General features: G+C 46.3%; 1 long non-coding RNA gene across 1 annotated transcript; it reads left to right on the forward strand.

The window, feature by feature from the left end:
* The first annotated feature begins 2122 nt into the window (after positions 1 to 2122).
* LOC127492990 (uncharacterized) lies at positions 2123 to 18595 on the forward strand. The gene is made up of 3 exons (XR_007922868.2): positions 2123 to 2351; positions 2446 to 2744; positions 5207 to 18595. It is a non-coding gene; the product is annotated as an uncharacterized lncRNA (long non-coding RNA).
* The last annotated feature ends 1301 nt before the right edge of the window (positions 18596 to 19896 follow it).

Consider the following 19896-nt stretch of genomic DNA (forward strand, 5'->3'; position numbering starts at 1 on the left):
GCAGGGAGCTCACTTCTGGAATTGTAAGACTTGAGCCAACTCTCAGATATTATACTCATTTTCTGTGGGTGCCCTAACAAATTATGTGAAACAACAAGAACTTATTCTCTCACATTCTCACAGCTGTTTCACTGGCGCTGGTTTGGCCATGCTCCCTCTAGGGGGCTCTCTGGAAGAATTTCCTGCTTGTTTCTTCCACCTTCTGGCAGAAGCTGGAGGTCAGGCAGTATCGGAGATAGATGGAGGTGTAGGTGAAAGCATGCAACATTTCAGTTGTGCAAAATAAGCTCTGGATATATATTATATAACAAAGGGCCTACTCCTAACAATATTGTGTACTTAAAAACGTGCTAAGAGGGTAGATCTTATGTAGAACATAAAGAAAACAATAACAGGGGCTGGCGCTGTGGCACAGCAGGTTAACACCCTGGCCTGAAGCGCTGGCATCTAATATGGGCTCCAGTTCAAGACCCGGCTGCTCCACTTCTCATCCAGCTCTCTGTTACGGCCTGGGAAAGCAGTAGAAGATGGCCCAAGTGCTTGGGCCCCTGCACCCATGTGGGAGACCTGGAAGAAGCTCCTGACTCCTGGCTTTGCATCAGCATACCTCCGGCTGTTGCGGCCAATTGGGGAGTGAACTATTGGATGGAGAACCTCTCTCTCTCTCTCTGGCTCACCTTTACTCTGTGTAACTCTGACTTTCAAAATAAATAAATAAATCTCAAAAAAAAAAAAAAAAAAAAAACAATAACAACCAGAGGGGTAGGAGGAAGCTTCTGGAGGTGATGGATAAGTGTAGGGCCTTGATAGTAATGATGGGGTTTGGCGGTTTCACAAGTGACATACTTATGGCCAAACACATGAATATATTTAATTCTCTACAGCTTTTGGCATGTCAATCATATCTCATTAAACAGTTTAAAAAAAAGGAAAGAACAAAAGAAGATGTCCCAAAATTAGGTCTGGGGTCCTGCAATGTTCAAAGGTCTGGAATATCTGGAGAAATCAGCAGACAAAACTGAGAAGAGCTGGAGGAGTGGGAGGAAAACCAGGAGGTTTCTGAGAGCTGAGCTAAGAACGTTTCTGACACATCAGAGAGAGATCTACTGCATCAAATGCTTCTAATGGGTCAAGCAGAAAGAGATCTGAGCACCAGATAGAGGAATACAGAAGTCACTATTGATGTTGACAATAGCAGTTGGAAGGGCCGGTGCTGTGGTGTAGCAGGTAAAGCTGCCGCCTGCGGTGCCGGCATCCCATATAGGTGCCAGTTCAAGTCCCAGCTGCTCCACTTCTGATCCAGCTCTCTGCAATGGCCTGGGAAAGCAGTAGAAGATGGCCCAAGTCAAGTCTTTGGGCCCCTGTACCCGTGTGGGAGACCTGGAAGAAGCTCCTGGCTCCTGGCTTCGGATTAGCCTACCTCTGACCATTACAGCCATTTGGGGAGTGAACCAGTGGATAGAAGACCTCTTTTTCTCTCAGTTGGAATGCAGAGATGGGGACAAAAGTCTGTTTGCAGAGGTTCTTGGGAGAGAATAAGAGCAGGAACTGGAGACAGAAAGCTCTCTCAATTTTTCAAGGCAATAATTACTCAACAGAATCCCTTTTCCTGCCCCAACTTCTAGAGCCGTAGAGACAACGGCCATTGGAACTGCTCTAACCGGACTTCTAGGATCCAGTAGACACAAGATGGATTCAAAATTTTGCCTCCTTGGTTGTTTTGCCTGAAGTCTACCTTGTGAGTCCTTCTTCCAAACACCAACACTGACTACACTCTGAAAACTCCCGACAGAAGGCTTGTCCCTGAAGTCGAAACCCTTAATCCCCACAGTCAGATGGACCACGCGCTCACACAAGCCCTTGATACCAGTGAGGATGGCTTGACCCTCACAAATGCCCCATACAGGCCCCTCCCCTCCCCTGGAAGTTCTTTAAATCGCAAGACTGCTAAGCTGGTGGGAGTCAATGCGCTTTTATATACATACTCTGCAGATGTAGAGCTAATTAACCTCAAACTAGGCAAGTTTCCAATTCTTTCAGAAAGGTTTATTTATGCTCAGCGTAACTCAGGGCGATGACTGCAGCTTCTGATTTTAATTCCAGGGTTGAGAAAGTGCAAGGCATTACTTTCATGCTAATGAGAAGAGGCATGAGTGGATTAGCACCAGCTTGCCAGGAGTTAGTTTAAGAGAATCCTAAGGTTCTCTCCTGGATTTCTAGAGGATAGAGCAGTCTACTTACCTTGTCATAATGGTGACATTTACTAGGACACCAGATGGTCCTCCAACCAGACAGGAGGGATGAGGGACGAGGGACGAGGATCCCAGAGGTGGTCGAGTGCTTACTCTGTGGTAAGTAGAGCGCCCCCGACACTTTGCGTGCATTATTATTTAATCCTCTCAAGAATCCTGGGAAGTGCTTGCTACCATTAGCCTTTTTTTACAGGTGGGAAAAATGAGACTCAGTGAAGCTGCAAAGGTTAATGCCTTTGTCATGGGAATTGTACGTAATGGCAGGGGCACGGGCAACAGAGCAGTGTCTATCGAGGAGAGCTGCCTGCAGCTCAACACGAGAAATGGATCCGGGGCCTTGGGAAGAGGTCTGGCAGGCTGAAATCAGGCTGCTTCATGGCCCTGCATTTGAAAATGCCTTGGCAACAGCCAGTGCCCTTTAAAATTCTCAACTGAAAAAAAGCAACTGAAATGCTTCGTGGATGAAACCCAGAATCACAAAAGGCATAGAAGGTATGGGGCAAAGGGGTGTTTTTCTTTCTTTCTTCTTCTTCTTCTTCTTCTTCTTCTTCTTCTTCTTCTTCTTCTTCTTCTTCTTCTTCTTTTTTTTAAATAAAAGAAACCTTGTAAATACACAGACATTCATTTCTGGACAGAGCAGTTCCGTGCACTTGTTGAAGGAGGCTGGGTTGGGTTCTGAGCTCAGCTAGACTATGCATGCTAGAGAAGGAAGAACAAAGGGCACCTCCCTGTCCCCACAGCCCACGTGCCCAGTGGGATTTCTTTCTTATGGTGGTGTTTTTAATGAGCTGAAATTTAACACGGTGCTGCTACTAAGTACTCCAAAGAAATGGTTCGTGTGAGGCTAAGATTGGCATATGAAGGCAAGAGCTGTAGTTCTCCAGAACCTTAATAGGCTGTCCACAGCCAGAGCAAAGCAAGGTTGTAAAGGCTTTCTTATGGTTCTTTTTATTGACACCTTCTTCATCTGGGAATTCCCAGACAACCCCGGGTGCCTGCTGTTCTCAAGTAATCTCAGCCACCAGGCTCTTGCACAGACAGGGCCCCTCCCATGTACCTCCAGTCTATGTATGATCCAGTGACCCCCTGACAAGTGGGTGCTAACCAAGCACTCGGGGAGGGAATCCACTTATAAGTCATCTTCACAGATCTAGTAACTGTTGAATGGGAATTAGTTACCCAGGCCCCAGTGAGGAACAATAAGACAAGCAGGACACTCTGAAAAGTTTGCTTTTTCTACCCCAACCCAAAGAAAAGGAAGAAGGGGATAGGATAATGCAGCCCAGGGTCTGGCCAAGTTTATAGAGACAGCTTGTCCGAAAACATACACAATACACAATACTCCAAGGATTTGTTTGATGTCGAAATGTTTTCTTGAATGAGATTCACAAAAGGAATTATTGTCGTTTGGCATTCCTTCGAGTTCCTGAGGCCACAATGACGTGTGAGTCACTGTGCGTGGGGCTGCGCTAGCCTTGACCACAGCCATGAGCCGCATGTATTCATTTGTGAGTCTTCACAGCTACTGTGCCTTGTACTTAATTCAGTCATTTAAACTTGGGGAGGAAAGAGGCAATGCTTTGTGGAGATTTGCCCAGTGTTTTGTTTTTGTTGGTTTGTTTTTTTGTTTTGTTTTGTTTTATTTCAGTAACTTTAAAGAAAATTTCCCAACGTGTGATTCTTTTACAAAGCATCTGGTCTCTTAATAAACTCTCCGTAAACTGCAGCAGAAGGGCAGTGAACCCTGAGATCTCGCTCCGGGGTTTACCAAGATAAAGTGCAGGCTGCATGCAAGAACAAAGGCTGGGGCCATTAGCTGCTGACCTGGTCCCCCATCCCCAGCCAGGGTGAACAAAACCAAACCCAGGGTCCACGGCGTGAGCCAAAGGTCTCTGAGTTCCTGTCCCTCCAGTTTATATTTGTGAGTCTTGCCTGTTACCATGGGGACAGAAGTCCTGCCAGGGAGAGAACTATTGTTCTGCATGACTGACAAGGTGCCGGGAAGCATTCTTTTTCTCAAATCGCGACTGTAATTTCTAACAACAAACTCTGAATATCTGTAATCATTTAAGAGCAGAAAGGAATGAATGAGCTGCATTTCAGCTCCTTTTCCCTTAGAATTTCCTTTGTAGTTTTCCCTTTTGAGGGAAATTATAAATCAGGAAAGCGAGTTCTCAGTTCGAGATGTAAGCCAACTTATCTCCTCTGCATCACTGCCAGCATGGAATCCAGAAACTCTCCACTGGGTTGAATGGCAGCTGGGGGAGAGCTGCGTGAGATTTGTGAAATGCCCTCGGTGCACCCAGATCCACTTCCCTGGGGATCTTAGAGCTGGCAGGGCCTTCATACCCCCGACTGCATGGACCCAACTGCTCCGAGGCAAACTCCCTGCTTCCCCGTAGGGACAAGGCCACGCCACCACCCTCCCAGCCTCCTCCTGGGAGCTGATTCCCTAAAGACTTCTTTGACCATGCAGATACATTCTCATTTACATTCAGGCACATACACCCACAGGCTGATCGACAGAGCCTCACCATGAATTGCATGATAAATAATACATGCAGACAAAGACAACACCCGCACTTATTTGCAGATGAAAGAACACTAGAAATTATTTCTGATGGAAATATAAAAGATTAAATTCAAGCAGGGAGTGGGGGAGGAAGTATATTTTAAAGCTTCATAAGAAACAACCTCATTGTTTCCCTCTCAGAAACGACACTTTCTCTCTGGAGTTGGGAATGCAGTGGGCACTAGGAACCCAGGCCCCAGTGGGAGACGCCTGTCCATGGAGGATAGACCGCAGAAACCCAACTTCAATCTAAGAACGCCTGATGGACAGGGAGCCGGCGATCTCTCCCCTTCTGCTGGTGATCTTCTACTGAGGCACTGTCCTCTTGACACCCTTGCTCTATATTGCTACACTAACTGTCCCACTGTCCTGTCTTCCACAGCCATGGGAGAGCACTGGGACTAGGAACCAAGTCCTAAGAGTCGCTCGCTGGACTCTGCGCTCCTTCTGTGGAAGCTGGGAGCCAACGGGAGAATACACGGAATACCAATGGCTCAGGAGTCTTGGGAGAGCCTGCCAAGGACACAGGAAAACTGAGATGAGAAAGGGAGAGCCACAGATTCCTACCCACGTAGTGTGCGCTCCTGGACTCAGCCGCCCCTGAAGCTGCACTGCCCTGGACATTTCGGTTCCGAGAGCCAATGAATTCACTCCATGCCTAAATCTGTTTCAATGGACTTTCTGTCAGTCAGCACTCAGCAAGGCGGGCCTGTGGCTCCACTCACATACCAGGGTGGTGTCACTGTGCAGTGGAATTGGCCCTGACTTAGGATTCATGAAGGGAGACTAGGGGGAGCTTGTCACCTTGCACCTAAGGGGAGGGGTGTCAGACAGCCCAGCAGAGGCCACGGCCAAGCACCTGGGCCTCATCTCTCTGGTGTGATTCCAGCTTCACCTTATGAGGATAAAGTTCCCAAGGGGACTGGAGTGAGGATGTGGAGACCCTAAGAGATTTACTGGACAACTTCAACAGGTAAATGTGCATCAGGACGTGTACTATACATAAATACACATGGGTGCCTATGTGCCAATCAGTTACTAATAGGAAGGTAATCGTCCATGGATATTAGAAAGAAGATTTATCCCACCACAGGCAAAAACCTATGGAGGAGGAATCCAGGTCTTATCAATTGATAAATTAGGCAATAATTATTTGTTAAGGATTATACAGACTATCTACAAAGAATAAAATGCCGGAGCCAGAGTTGAGGCACAGCAAGTTAGCCACCACTTGCAATGCTGGCATCCCTCATCAGAGTGCCTATTCAAGTCCCAGCTGCTCTGCTTCTGATCCAGCTCCCTGCTGATCCACTTGGAAAGGCAGTGGAAGATGGCCCAGGTGCCTGAGTCCCTGACACCCATGTGGGAGACCAGGATGGAGTTCTTGGCTCCTAGCTTTGGCCTGGGCCATTTGGAGAGTGAATCAGTGAATGGAAGATCTCTGTTTCTGTCTCTCCTCCTCTCTTTGTCACCCTGACTTTCAAATATATGAAAAAATCTTAAGAAAGGAAGGCAGGCAGGCAGGCAGGCATGCCTCACCCGAGATAGGAGAAACGATTCCTAGAAAGAGACTTTTATGGCCCCGAAGAAACCTCAGAAGATGGTTACCACAAGGTCAGAAAGGCAATTGTAAAGACGCCCATGAAAACACAAGTGAGAATCCCATGAGAACCGTGAACTCCCAGAGGGTGGAGGTGAGGGCTTGCAGAAATGCTTCTCTGTGGCTCCAATCTCCATGCAGCTGGCCCAGAACCACGCTTGGTCGATGAGCCGCTCTCTCCACTTCTGTCCACAAACACAGCCGCCAGTCGGGCTGTCTTTGACTCCTTACCCCTCAGCCAATCCACCTAGTCCTTTAGGTTGTACCTTCAAACTACATACAGAGATTCCCCACTACCCCATCCCAAATCCACAGGGCGTGGGTTCTCAGATGCCCTACACATACCAAAATCTGAGGATGCTTGAGTCCCAATGGCATGGTATTTGCATATAACCCGCACGCAACTTTCTGTATACTTTACGTTATCTCTAGATTACTTACAGCACTTAATACAACAAAAATATAAGCAGCTGATACACTGTGTTTTTTAAAGGAATAATGGCATGGGGAAAAGTTTGTACATGTTCAGTATAATAGCAATTTTTAAAGATTTATTTATTTGAAAGGCAGAGTTACAGAGAAGGAGAGGGAAAGACAGAGAGAGAGAGAGAGAGAGAGAGAGAGATCTTCCATCTGCTAGTTCACTTCCCAAATGACCGCAACAGCCGGCCAGAGCTGAGCTGATCCAAAGCCAGGAGCTTCCTTCAGGTCTTCCACATGGCTGCAGAGCCTAAGGACTTCAGCCACCCTCCGCTGCTTTCCTAAGTGCATTAGCAGAGAGCTGGATCAGAAAATTGAGCAGCTGGAACTCTAACCAACATCCATATGGGATGCCAGCATTGCAGGCAGCAGCTTTACCCACAACACTGACTTGAAGATGGTATTTTTAAAAAGATTTATTTATTTGAAAGGCAGAATGATTTTTTTTTAAAGATTGATTTATTTATTTGAAAGGCAGAGTTACAGAGAAGCAGAGGAAGAGAGAGAGAGAGAGAGAGAGAGCAGTTTTCCACCCGTTGGTTCACTCCCCCAATGCCTGCAATGGCCAGAGCTGCGCTGATGGGAAGCTGGGAGCTGGGAGCCAGGAGCTTACTCCAGGTCTCCCACAGGGGTGCAGGGGCCCAAACACTTGAGTCATGTTCTGTTTTCCCAGGCCATAGCAGAGAGCTGGATCAGAAGAGGAGCAGCCAGGATACGAACTTGTTAGTTACATTTAGTTATATATTCCTGAGAGAGAATAGTCTGGCAGCTAATTATAAAATGCTCTATAGTCCATAAAAGGAAGCAATCATTGTTTACATTTATTTCCAAGTAAGGAATACTTTTATCTTTTCCTCATATATTTTACTTATTTCTTTCTTCATTTTTAATAAAGGCAAGCTCCATGAAGCAGGGATTTTTGTGTTTGTTCACTGTTATGCACTCAGCACCTAGCTAGTGCCTAACTCATAGAAGGTACTGAAAAATACACACAATTGAGTGAATGATTTGCTTAGTGTTTAGAAATGTTACCAAGGGTAAGCATTTAGCCTAGAGGTTAAGATGAACCACGTCACCGGGTCAGTGTAGCCTGTAATGCTGCCATCCCATATGGGCACCAGTTCGAGTCCCCTGCCACTCCACTTCCAATCCAGCTCCCTGCTAATATGCCAGGGAAAGCAGTAGAATATGGTCCAAGTGCTTAGACCCCTGCACACATGTGGGAGACCCAGAAGAAGCTCCTGGTTCCTGGCTTCTGCACAGTCCAGGCCTGGCTGTTGTGGCCATTTGGGGAGTGAACCAGTATATGGAAGACCCTCCTCTCTGTCTCTTCTCTCTTTTTCTCTCTGCAAGTCTGCCTTTCAAACAAATAAGTCTTTTATTAAAAAAAAGATATCCATGTCCCATATTGGAGTGCCTCAATTTGGCACCTACCTCTTGTTCCTGACTTCAGCTGCCTGCTGGTACAGAACCAGTGAGGCCATGGTCATGGCTCAAGTAATTGGAACTGAACTGATTGGGGTTCTCCGTTCCCTGCTTCAGCCCCAGGCAGGGACTACTGGAGACATCTGGAGATGCCTGGCAGATGGGGGCACTCTGTCTCTCCAGCTAGCTAGCTATCTCTGCCTCTCACATAAATAAATGTTTCCTACATGTTTTTAAATGCTACCACATAGCAAACAAGGGTGTTGTCTTTCAATCTCTCCAGAGCTCGCCTTTGCATGTGCGATGCCTCAGTGGTCAGGAGTTGTCCTGAACTTAATTATCACTGAAAAGCTTTGTAAAGTCTTGTTTACAGGCAGTTGCCTATTGTTCGGTCTGATCTTGGACCAAAGCTATGGGTGTATGAAGTTGAGTCAGGAGAAATGAGCAGCGTTTTGAATTTCGCCTTTGGCTTGCTCGTTTTAGACTGCCCAACCATCCACATCGTTTGTTCTGGAAATCTGATTCTTTTGAACCCCTGGATTGAAAACAGTCATTGCTGCTCCCCTCCCCGGTGTTTTATTAGACACAAGAGAGCCGCTCAAGTGCTTTTGCTTTCCTCTGGCCTTTCCCGGAGTTTTCCCGACTGACCAGTCTGGATGTGACCGTGTCCTCTCCAGCCATGGGCAGGGACTGAGGCTCAGAACACAAAACGTGGAATGATTGTGACACTTCAACCAGACGGGAAACGGATTCAGGGAGTAACATCGCTGCCTCTTCCGTTGACTTGAAAGACCAATGAACACCCCAACAGAGACACATCAGCATTCAAATTAGCATGAAGGCAAAAGCAATCAAACCTTAAAAACAAAGGAGAGCAGGCTTGCACATTCTAGAAGAAGTAAGGTACAATGGTTAGCGTGCGGCTGGAATAAAGACTATCTGGGTTCATAGTCCAGCTCCACCACTTAACTAGCTAGGAGGTCAGGCTAGTTCTTTTCTCTAGGTCTCAGTTTCCTCACCTCTGAGAGTCTATTTTATCAGTTACCAGGATAAAATATTATATTTGATATGTTTATAACCTTGCCTAGTATAGGAGCTCAATAAATGTTAACTATTGATTGTTAGTTGTTCTGTGAGTGTTAAAGAAAAAAATCCGGACAATTTTGTTGTGAACAAGTATCAGCACATTCTTACAATCATGCATGCAGGGAAAAAGGCCCCAGTAGGCCAACTCAGAGACACTTTGTAGGAGGGAGAATATTCAATCAAAAATGAAAGGAATGCCAGGTTAGAAGCCCCTGAACTCTTTTCTGAAGATCAGCTGAGAGTCAACTGAGTGGGTAACTCATTTCCTAGAACAAATCTTCATTTCATTAAAATTCAGTGGGAACTTGCATAAACACCTTTTTTCTTTTCAGAAGGAGGTAATGGATTTTCATCACACAGAAAAATTCGGTCAGATACCAGATGTGAGATAATTTTTCTATTACAGGAGAGAGGTGCCTTAGACACTCTCTCACCATTCGCTTGAAGGTGTCCTATAAAGGGAGAGCAACGGTGAGTCTTATTTTCACCCTAAAAGTAAGAGAACGAGGCCTCCTCCCCAAAGTAGACCCCGTTCCCATGATTGGGTCATATGATAAGACAACAGGAGAGTGTAAAGGGAATCCCATTCATAGTCAACAATCCAGTGATATCACGGAAAGTATATAGTCTCTGAGCCAAGCTGACTTCCAGTCAAATCCTGGCTTGGTCAAGTTACTTAACTTCCCACTTATCTAAAAACAGGGATAACTATTTCATAGGGTTATGGTGGATAAGGCAAGGAAAAAATATACCAAGTAGCCAATATAGCACTGATATGTAATATAATTCAATGCAACCTTAATTTCCCTTTTTATTCCTATTCCCCTCTCCTCTCTATCCACATTGCTCTCTACAGCCAGGCTCTTCAATGATTGAGCTCTACTACTACCCATTCAGCCTCCAAGCTGGTTGCCACACCCCCATTTCTTGCATTTGCCAGAAATTCTCAGAAGGAGAGTTGACTTGGCAATAATCAGCCTCTGCCAAGCACTCCAAATGGTTACATTAAAGCCACCCCCTCCCCAAAGAAGGTGTTATCTTCTAGTGTCCCCACATGTTCAGTCTTCGGGGTTCCAGAACAATGGGGGATTCCTCGTGTGGCTGGGAGCTCGGCCCTTCTCGCTCAACTCTGGGCCATGCTTTGTGGCCTGAGTTCATATCCACAGTGTGAACTCAGATCACGTACCTCCTGACATACATCCTCTACCCCTAACCACAGGATTCACAGGTTCCTAGTGGCTGGCGGGGGGCAGGTACAACATTATTTCCTCTTTTCCTGCTCCCAGTCACAGAATAAAAATTCACATGCAGATAAATAAATCTTTAAAGAAAAAAAAAGGGGGACCCAGCACTGTGGTGTAGCAGGTTAAGTGGCCACCTGCTGTGCCAGCATCCCATATGGGCGCTGCTTCCAATCCTGGCTGCTCCACTTCCGATCCAGCTCTCTGCTTTGGCCTGGGAAAACAGAAGATGGCCCAAATCCTTGGGCCCCTGCACCCATGTGTGAGGCCTGGAAGAAGCTCCTGGCTCCTGGCTCCTGGCTTCAGATCAAGGCAGCTCCAGCTGTTGCAGCTGATTGGGGAGTGAACCAGTGGATGGAAGACCTCTCTCTCTCTCTGCCTTTCCTTCTCTCTGTGTGTAACTCTGACTTCCAAATAAATAAATAGATCTTTAAAAAAAATTTCACATGCATTGGATTAGAGACAAACAACGTAATGGTGTGTGTTCGAGGGAACTTCAAAATGCTTGTGGAAAATGTGTATTATGAAAAAACTATGCAAGTATTTCAAAAATTTTTGCACTAAAAATAAACTTATCTTTAACTCTATTTCTCCATGAACTTTTAAAAAAATTTGGCAAAATTTATTTGAGAAACAGAGAGAAAGAGACAGGCGAACAGAGCTGCCTCTACTGGTTTATTCCTCCAAATGTCCACAGCAGCCCAAGTTGGGCTGGGCCAGAGCCCGAAGCTGGGAATCCAACCCAGGTCTCTCATGAAGTTGGCAGGGACTCGATTACTAGAGATATCACTTGCTGCCTCCCAGGGTCTGCACTAGCAAGAATGTTGGAGTCAAGACTTGAACCTAGACACTCTGAGAGGGGGCACAGGTGTCTTAACCACTTTCTTCACCCAGGGGCCAAATGCCTGCCCTTCCCACAAACTTTTTGAAATACTCTTCATAGGGGAGAGGTTGGAGAAGGGGTTATTTATTAGAAACAGCCCCCTATGCTCCGTTACAGAATAAGCCTTTGTTGAGTACTCGCTCTGAATTTAACTATACCCAAGAAAGTATGAAAACAGACTTGGTCCTTATTGCCATTTGCAGACAACTGAGAGGAGGAAGCTGCTCCTTGATGCCAAGGCGGTTCATGTCTCACTCTGTGTTTCATTCCCCATAGCCTTGCACATAATGGTATCTCAGTCTCTCCAGGCAGTGTACATAAACAGGTGCAAAGTTCTCATTAGCCAAACTAATATCTAATAATAATAAACCCTGTGATTCTTGCTAGACCTAAACATCCATGATGAAGGATCAGGGTGCTGCAAACAGTGGCCTATGCTGTGAGGGAGGATAACCAAATACGTGCGTTGTCAACAGTAGAGAACAGGCTCCAGTCATGAAAGGAGAACCAGTGAAGAAGCACCAGCACGTAGGCAGCGCGTTGAGGATGGCTGTTGGTCGGGCCGAGCACGAGGAGTCACAGCTGTTTGCAAATCCAGAGCAGGCCCCCAGCAGCAGCAGTCCTGGTTAAGTCGGGCTGGGCATGCAGAGATCTTTGCAGGTCAAACAGGCCTGTTTATTACTCTTGCTTTGCACTTCACCAAGTACAGAGCTAGTAGGAACACTAAGCAAATTCTCCTTCCAAGTTCCGCATTTCAAAATCACGACACAGACTAATCAAGAAGTTCCAGAGCAAAAAAATGAGTGATTAAATTTTTGAAAACTAAGTCTTATGAGGAGATGTGGCTGAGCTGGGCCATGTTTTCTTTGTAATGGAAGAGACTAAAGGGAGCCATACGTCTTTACGGGTACAAAGTCGTGCTGCAGAGAGAGCAACATTGTTTTACTACCTCCACATCTAGTGGACAGTTAAAATAATAAAGGCGTGGTGCCCACATTGCTTTGTGAGTGCTGATAAATCCATAAAGTAGGCAAGGAAGACCACCACAGGCAGATTCTGCTCCACTTTGGGCCAAGGCTGGCCTTTGTTCAAGGTGTTTTTCAAAAACCCTGTTTTTCCCCTACTAGAATAAACAAGAACTACCCCCACAGAAGCCTTGGAAACAGGAAACAGCACCCTGACCTCTCACGCAGAAGGAATCAAAATAGAAATAATGGGTTGTAGGACAAAGCACTAGAGTGAGGTGGGGGTGTAAGCCGTGAGCACTCTCTCGGATCCCTGTTACTCCTGTGCCTGTGAATTGGCAAGGTCTCGGGGTGCTGGGGTGAGTGGGGGTGTCTGTCCTCCATGAATTGTGTACACTGTAACTGATGCACACATCCCCAGTGCAGGTCTGTAACCTATGTAAGTGGGAGTGAGAAGCATGCAGGGCAACGTGGCTTCCTCCTGACCCTTTTCTTGCTTCCACCCATCCCGGGACAAAGGAGCACACCTTCTACAAAAGACCTGACAGCTTTTCTTTGGCGTCTCTGGCCAGCTCTTCTCTCACCCTAAGGAAGTTTATTCTATAGAGACTGGGGTCCAATATATAAAATGAGACCCAGTGAAGAAAGATGAAAACAATACAGCTGAGAATTAGGCAGGGGCACAAGCAGGGGAAGACAGGTGACAGGTCACTCCAGGAGTGAGACAGGTGACAGAAATGGCAAAGTGGGCCTGGAGGAGGAGCGGTGGGAACTGTGACAAACTGGAGAGCACACCCATCCGTCTCAGTTTGCTGGGACTGCCACAACAATGTAGCACAGACCAGCAGTGTCAGCCATATGCAAACTCTGAAGTTAAATTTCCTTCTGAGCATCCCTCTCCTGGCTGTGTAATGTCTGTCTTCTAGTGTCTTCATGGGGTCTTCCCTCTATGTGTGTCTGTGTTCTAGCCTCCTCTTCCTGTCAAGGTGCCAATCAAGTTGGATTAGGTGGAGCCCACTTACAGGACCTCATTTAACATTTTAACCTCTTTGAAGAGAAAAACAAGGCAGCCGCCCTCCGAAGGACTGCGGGTGAGGGCTTCGCCTGCTGGATTTGGGGAGACAATTCAGGCCCCCACCTCACCTGCAGAAAGAGCCTGGGTGCACCAGCCCAGCGCTGACAGAGCATCTTCTTTGTCAGGAGAAAGCAGAAATCTGGAACCTCACAGGACAGCCTCCATTTTTTTTTTTTTTTTTTTGACTTGGCCAACTAATGACTCTTTTGAGAGAACCTCCACTTTGACTATGACCGTGTCTAAACAAGATAAGAGTCGGAGAACTCAAGGGGCTTCCATAGCCTTGGAAACTCATGACTGGTGCATAGGGAGATTACTGATGCCATAAACAGGAGTGTCAATTTGTAAAGTCAACAACAGGAGTCACTGTGCACTTACTCCTCATGTAGGATCTCTGTCCTTAATGTGCTGTACACTGAGGCTTAATGCTATAACGAGTACTCAAACAGCATATTTCACTTTGTGTTTCTATGGGGGTGCGAACGATTGAAATCTTTACTTAATGTACACTAAACTGATCTTCTGTAAAAAAAAAAAAAGAAAGAAATTATCAATTCCCAAAAAAAAAAAAAATACCACATGGGCTACAGTTAGACACACTTGGCAGCTAGTGCGTGTCTCTGCCATTGGACATATGGTTCCCAGTTGAACTTGCAGTGAGGGTGACCACTTGAGAGTCCTGAGATCAGGCAGTCTGGACAGTCGATCCCAAAGGCAGGCTGGCCAGCCTCCTGGCTCCTTCTCCCAGGAACATGTGGACTTTGACCTCCATGATGAGCAGGATCCAGGGAAGGCCAACCTGAAGAAGCAACAGCAAAGGAAAGAGTACCTTTCTCCCTAAAGCCTAGGTTCTGGGATGCAGCATCCTGCCCCAGGCCTCCTTGAACCTGGTTGGCCTTCCCAGGGCAGGAGATGGCACCAGGTTATCAGTAGCCTAAAGAGGAAAAGGTGACTGAACAAACCACTATGTAAAGTCAGAATGTTTAAACGTTTTCACCTTTCTTCCCCCTAGCACCAGCCCTAATAATGTCAATGACCCACATCAGCACTGTCCATCCTCAGGGGTACAGGATGAAGCAAGGTTTTCTTTGGAGGGGGCGGAGATGTACTGACAGTACAAGGAATAGTCTAGTCGGAAAGCCCAGTTCTGGGTGATGCCCTAAAAAACACATAGAATCTATGTGGCCTGCTCCATCACAGAGACATACGTATAAAGAGAACTGAAAGAAAGATACATATTTCAGAAAAGACATGACTTTTTTTTTTAAAGATTTATTTATTTACTTGAAAGAGTTACACAGAGAAAGAGGACAGAGAGAGAGAGAGAAGAGTGAGAGAGAGAGAGAGAGGTCTTCCATCCACTGGTTCACTCCCCAGTTGGCAGCAACGGCCAGAGCCACGCCAATCTGAAGCCAGGAGCCAGGAGCTTCCTCTGGGTCTCCCACGCAGGTGCAGGGGCCCAAGAGCTTGAGCCACCCTCTACTGCTTTCCCAGGCCATAGCAGAGAGCTGCATTGGAAGTGGAGCAGCTGGACTCAAACCAGCGCCCATATGGGACGCAGGCACTGCAGGTGGCGGCTTTACCCGCTGCACCACAGCGCCGGCCCCAAGACGTGACTTCTTGGGACTCAGGTGCAGTATGGTGCTGTGGAAGGACTGTGGGCCCTGGAGCCACCCTGGAGCCATAACACGCATGATGGTGCGCGGTCCCATGGAGCCCGGTAGCTAAAGTCCAGCAGGCCCCCCAGGGCTGTCAGGAGCTAAGAGGCACAGTACGCTGCTTACATTTGTCCAACGGGCAGGACACAAGCCAAGTCTGGAAGGGAGAATGGCAACATGAGGCACACAGGCAGAGGTCACCACCTAGTGCAGGCCTGGCCAACAGGGTTCCACCCACTTAGCGGCTCTTGCTGACAGAGGCTCCTGGGAGCATCATCCTGAGACCAATCTGCCACCTCATGGGTAGTGAAGAAAGTGCTGTGATCGATCAGCACTGCCTCCTTGTGAGGCACACGTTGGGACACAGACACGGAGACCAGCCTTGACCTAGGAAGCCAGGCAGTGCTAATCAAAGACCTAGGCTTGTGTTGGAGTATGGGCAGACCAGAGACTGTGGATGGAGTCAGTTCTAGCTGAATAGGGAGGCAGCTTGAGAAAGCAGGAGCCTGGTAGCTCCTGACATCAGGAAGCTGATACATGGGTGGCGAGATGGTCAAGCTGGACCAGTGTGGGGGTTAAACAGGAATCATGGGACTTCTCTGGCTGCCAAGATCTGACAACCAGGAATCTACAATAGAAACAAAAGAGATGATGTCATCTACCTGGTGAGCAAAACTGAAGCTTAGGAACCTGAGGGCCAAAGCAGAGGTGAGAGAATCCAAGACAGTGCTTTACAGGAGTTAACCAATAATCTAGAAACCAGAGAAGAGGTAGCAAACAATGGTTCTGCAGAGCCCAAACACACGTGGGTCCAGCACCCAAGTAGGGAACGCTCAAAGCAATAACTGTCATCATTTGTGGGTGCCTGGAGGGTGGTTTATTGGGCGGAAGAGCCAGGCAACAAGCAGTCTCGAACCAAGAGATCAGATGTGCACACCTGAGAGAGGGCCCAGCTGCAGCTGCTTGAGAAAATCTGGGTTTAAAAGTACCAGTCAGGACAGTGAGTTCACTTATTCCTCCTAACGGGTATGTACTAAAGAGCTGTGCTGTGTCAGAAGCTGAGGGATAACCAAGCATGTTCCTGAGCCCTGCAGGAGCTCAAACTCAAGTAATAGAAACAGGCAGCCAGCTCCCTGGTGAACGTGCTAAGGGTTGTGCTAGAGATAAACCCAGCGTGCGGGGGAACCCAGAGACATCAGCAACCCCCACTCACACTGGAAAAGAAGTGTGAGTTCTTTGGGCAACGGAGCCAGGACAGCAAGCACTCACATAATGTGACTGATGTGCACCAGGCTTTGTGATAAACACTTCACCTGCATCGGCTCCTTTCATCCTCTGAGGAAGGCACTGTTTTTTCCCCATTTTACAGAGAAAAGAACTGAGGCTCAGAGACTTTAAATAACTTGCTCAAGGTCTCACAGCTAGTAAGCAGCAGAGCTACAAATCAACCACTTGTGATCTACCTCCAGAGTGCGCCCTGCTGCCTCCCAAGGGAAGCTTGGTTAGAATTACACCTAACAGGCCAATCTTTCCAAGATTCCTCAGGGTTAAAATGCACCTTGGAGGTCATCCAGCCAAGTGATACCTGGAACACAGCCAGCTGAACTAATGCCTTCAAGAATCTTGATTTTACAAATTGTCCAGAACCCTCTGAGACTGCAGGACCATCACACTACAAAATCAAAAGAAACCAAGAATGAAGCCCAAGAGACAGAGGGCTCCTCCCAAGTCAATCACAATCCCTCGCCCAGTTCCAGAGGTGAGCCAGTTTGTGGACCTGGAATCTATTTATTGAAAGAGGTTGGAATCTTAGGAGGAAGGACTTGCAACATCATAAGAAATGTAATCAGTAATGATTCATCCAGCTCTGCCACAGAGATGTGTGGCCACTTGCCATAGGCACAATGAGGAATGGTGGGATAGCCAAACATTTTGAAGTCTGTTGAATACTTGACATTGACACCAGGAGACCCAAAATCTGATCATGACGTCCTGTTAGAATGAAGGCTGAAGTACTCAAGTGATAAATGGAGGTGATCAGGCCTATTTCTGGCTCATAGGCAGGCCCACTGAATCCATGGAACCATGCTATGGTCATTTTCACAGTCCCAAAAACATATATTGGATGTATCTCTACCTACGTTGATTCATTGGCTGTGGGTATAGTCAAGTGGGTGCATTAAGAATATTCCTGAGAACCATTGCTACTCAGAAATGGCTTATACTAAGCAGGAATGGCCACAAGGCACCCAACCCAAATGCATCCGCAATGCACTTTCCCTCACCAGGACCCCAACACCATCCAATACAAGAGTGAGCTAGAGTACAAACTTATTTTCAAAATCTCTCCAAATGAACACATTGCAAGGGCCCCTCCCCGGTTCTTGGGAGAGATATGTACAAATGAGGGACCCTGGGGCTTAAGTAGCATAAGTTTCTAGGTCAATTCACCCATGGCTGCCTGCCAAGAGAATAGGAATGTAGATGGGACCAGGGAAGGAGCTGGACAGGAGTACTTAAGTGATATTGCACTATTCAGAACCTCTTTTCTATTCCTCTATGAATGTTTTCACCCTGTGGAAATTGCCAAAGGCTTTTTTGTTTGGTTATTTTATCAAACTAGGTTCTATCAAATACTCTTGTAATTAGGAACAGTTTGTGAAATGCAGGCACTGGGAGGGGATCTGACTCCTTGTCTTTGGCCCAAAACAGCACTGGAAACCAACAGTCTGGCTCTGTTAGAAGGATCTGGACATTCTTGCCGTGGTCTAAATTTCAGGAGCTTTAGACCAAGGCCTGGGAGCTTGCTGCTTCACTTTTCCCTGTGTGCAAATCGATGATATTTACTCGTTAGTGACTGCTAGATGAATGGCACTATTGAACTGCCAGATATTAGTATTATTGCTTTTCCTCTTTGATCTCACGGGCTATGATAAATTTATGATATCATAATTGTTTCCATGGCAGCAAATCATATTGTCCCAAACAGGGGACTTCGTGACTTCATGGCTGGATTGAGAAGAAGGAGAAATCGGATTGGGAATGAGAATTCTGCTCAAGCATAAATATCTTCGATGATAGCGAAGGGAATAGAGCAAATTACAGACAGGCAAAATTGCTTTTGGTTTAAATGCTCTTCTCACAAGTTCATCCCAGTGCAAAAACCCGTTCTCCAGGCATGTAATTTGTGTAATGATGCCTCCTTGCTTGAATTCACAGAAGACTAATGGTGAAGTTCATCTATTCCTGGAAGCTTTAGCAATGCTAATACTAATGGTTTTGCAGCAAATATATGGATTTCTGTTGTAGGCAGTTTTGTTCTTTTTTTTTTTCTGTTTGAGTTGTATGTGTGTTGGTGTATGTGTGTTTACTCCCTCAAGGTTGTATCTCCACAAATGTATTTGAAATAAATCAGTTTCCAGACAAAAATTAAGCTTCTGTCATTTGAAAATCTGTCAAAACCCCTTTCCTCACTAGAAGCATCTGTTTTGCTTTACTTAGATTCCTATTGACTTTATTCTCATATTTCCAGTAATGTCTCATTAGCTTCTGTCTATTGCCTGAGAAGAAAGCAAAAGACTTTCCTAATTTTGAAGGCACTTAAATTCACCCCAGTTTGGTTTAACAATAAACAACTTAGGATGTTAAAACTCAAGTTTTTTTTCTCTCGCTCATCCCACCCCTGTATTTAGGTACAGATATTTCCAGTACCTTCTCCCAATGTTCTCTGCCTTTTAACACTCAAATTTCCAGAATCTTCCAGTTCCCGTTGATTCATAAATTTCTTGGCCATTGCCTCACCCAGGAGTGCCACGCAGCTTCAGCTCTGCACCCAGGGAAACTCACCGTCTCTTACCAAGTTCTCTCCGTGATCCTTCTCCACTCTTAGTCCACATTGCTGAATCCTGTACAATAAGTTACTCCTCAGGCTGATACCACCAGGAAGTGTACTGTACTGGTCACATTGATGTGTTAACATGGGGAGAATGCAGCACCCAGCTATTTAGCCAAAACGTGAAAGAAGAGCCCCATTTAATTATTTGAAGGCCTAAAGAGCAAAAATTGAGATTCCCCAAAGAAGAAACCATGCCTTAATAATGAGACATCAGCTCCTACCTGAATTTCCAGCTCATCACGTACACTACATACTTAGGACCTGCATGACTCCCACAGTCACATCAGCTGATTCATTACAATAAATTGTGTGTGTGTGTGTGTGTGTGTGGCATTTTTCTCAAAACTCTGAATGGCACACACATGTAAGAAACACCCTGCGTGTTCAATGAAACACTGAACACAATGTCAGTATGGCGTGGATCATACAAAGACACATATGATGTGTGCATTCCCCCAAAGAGCTTATGACTTATGGAGGAACCCAGAATAACTGTACCCAAAATAACAACTTGTTAAAAATAATAATAATGGGGTTTTGATGCTCAGGGATTCACAGAAAGAAAGATCAGCGAAGGCTCGAGGGGTCAGGGATCCTTTCATCTTTTTTTTTTTTTTTAATTTTTGATAGGCAGAGTGGACAGTGAGAGAGACAGACAGAGAGAGAAAGGTCTTCCTTTGCCGTTGGTTCACCCTCCAATGGCCGCCGCTGCAGCCGGCGCACCGCGCTGATCCGATGGCAGGAGCCAGGATCCAGGTGCTTTT

The sequence above is a fragment of the Oryctolagus cuniculus genome, chromosome 5 (genome assembly GCF_964237555.1).
Source record: "Oryctolagus cuniculus chromosome 5, mOryCun1.1, whole genome shotgun sequence".
NCBI lineage: Eukaryota > Metazoa > Chordata > Mammalia > Lagomorpha > Leporidae > Oryctolagus > Oryctolagus cuniculus.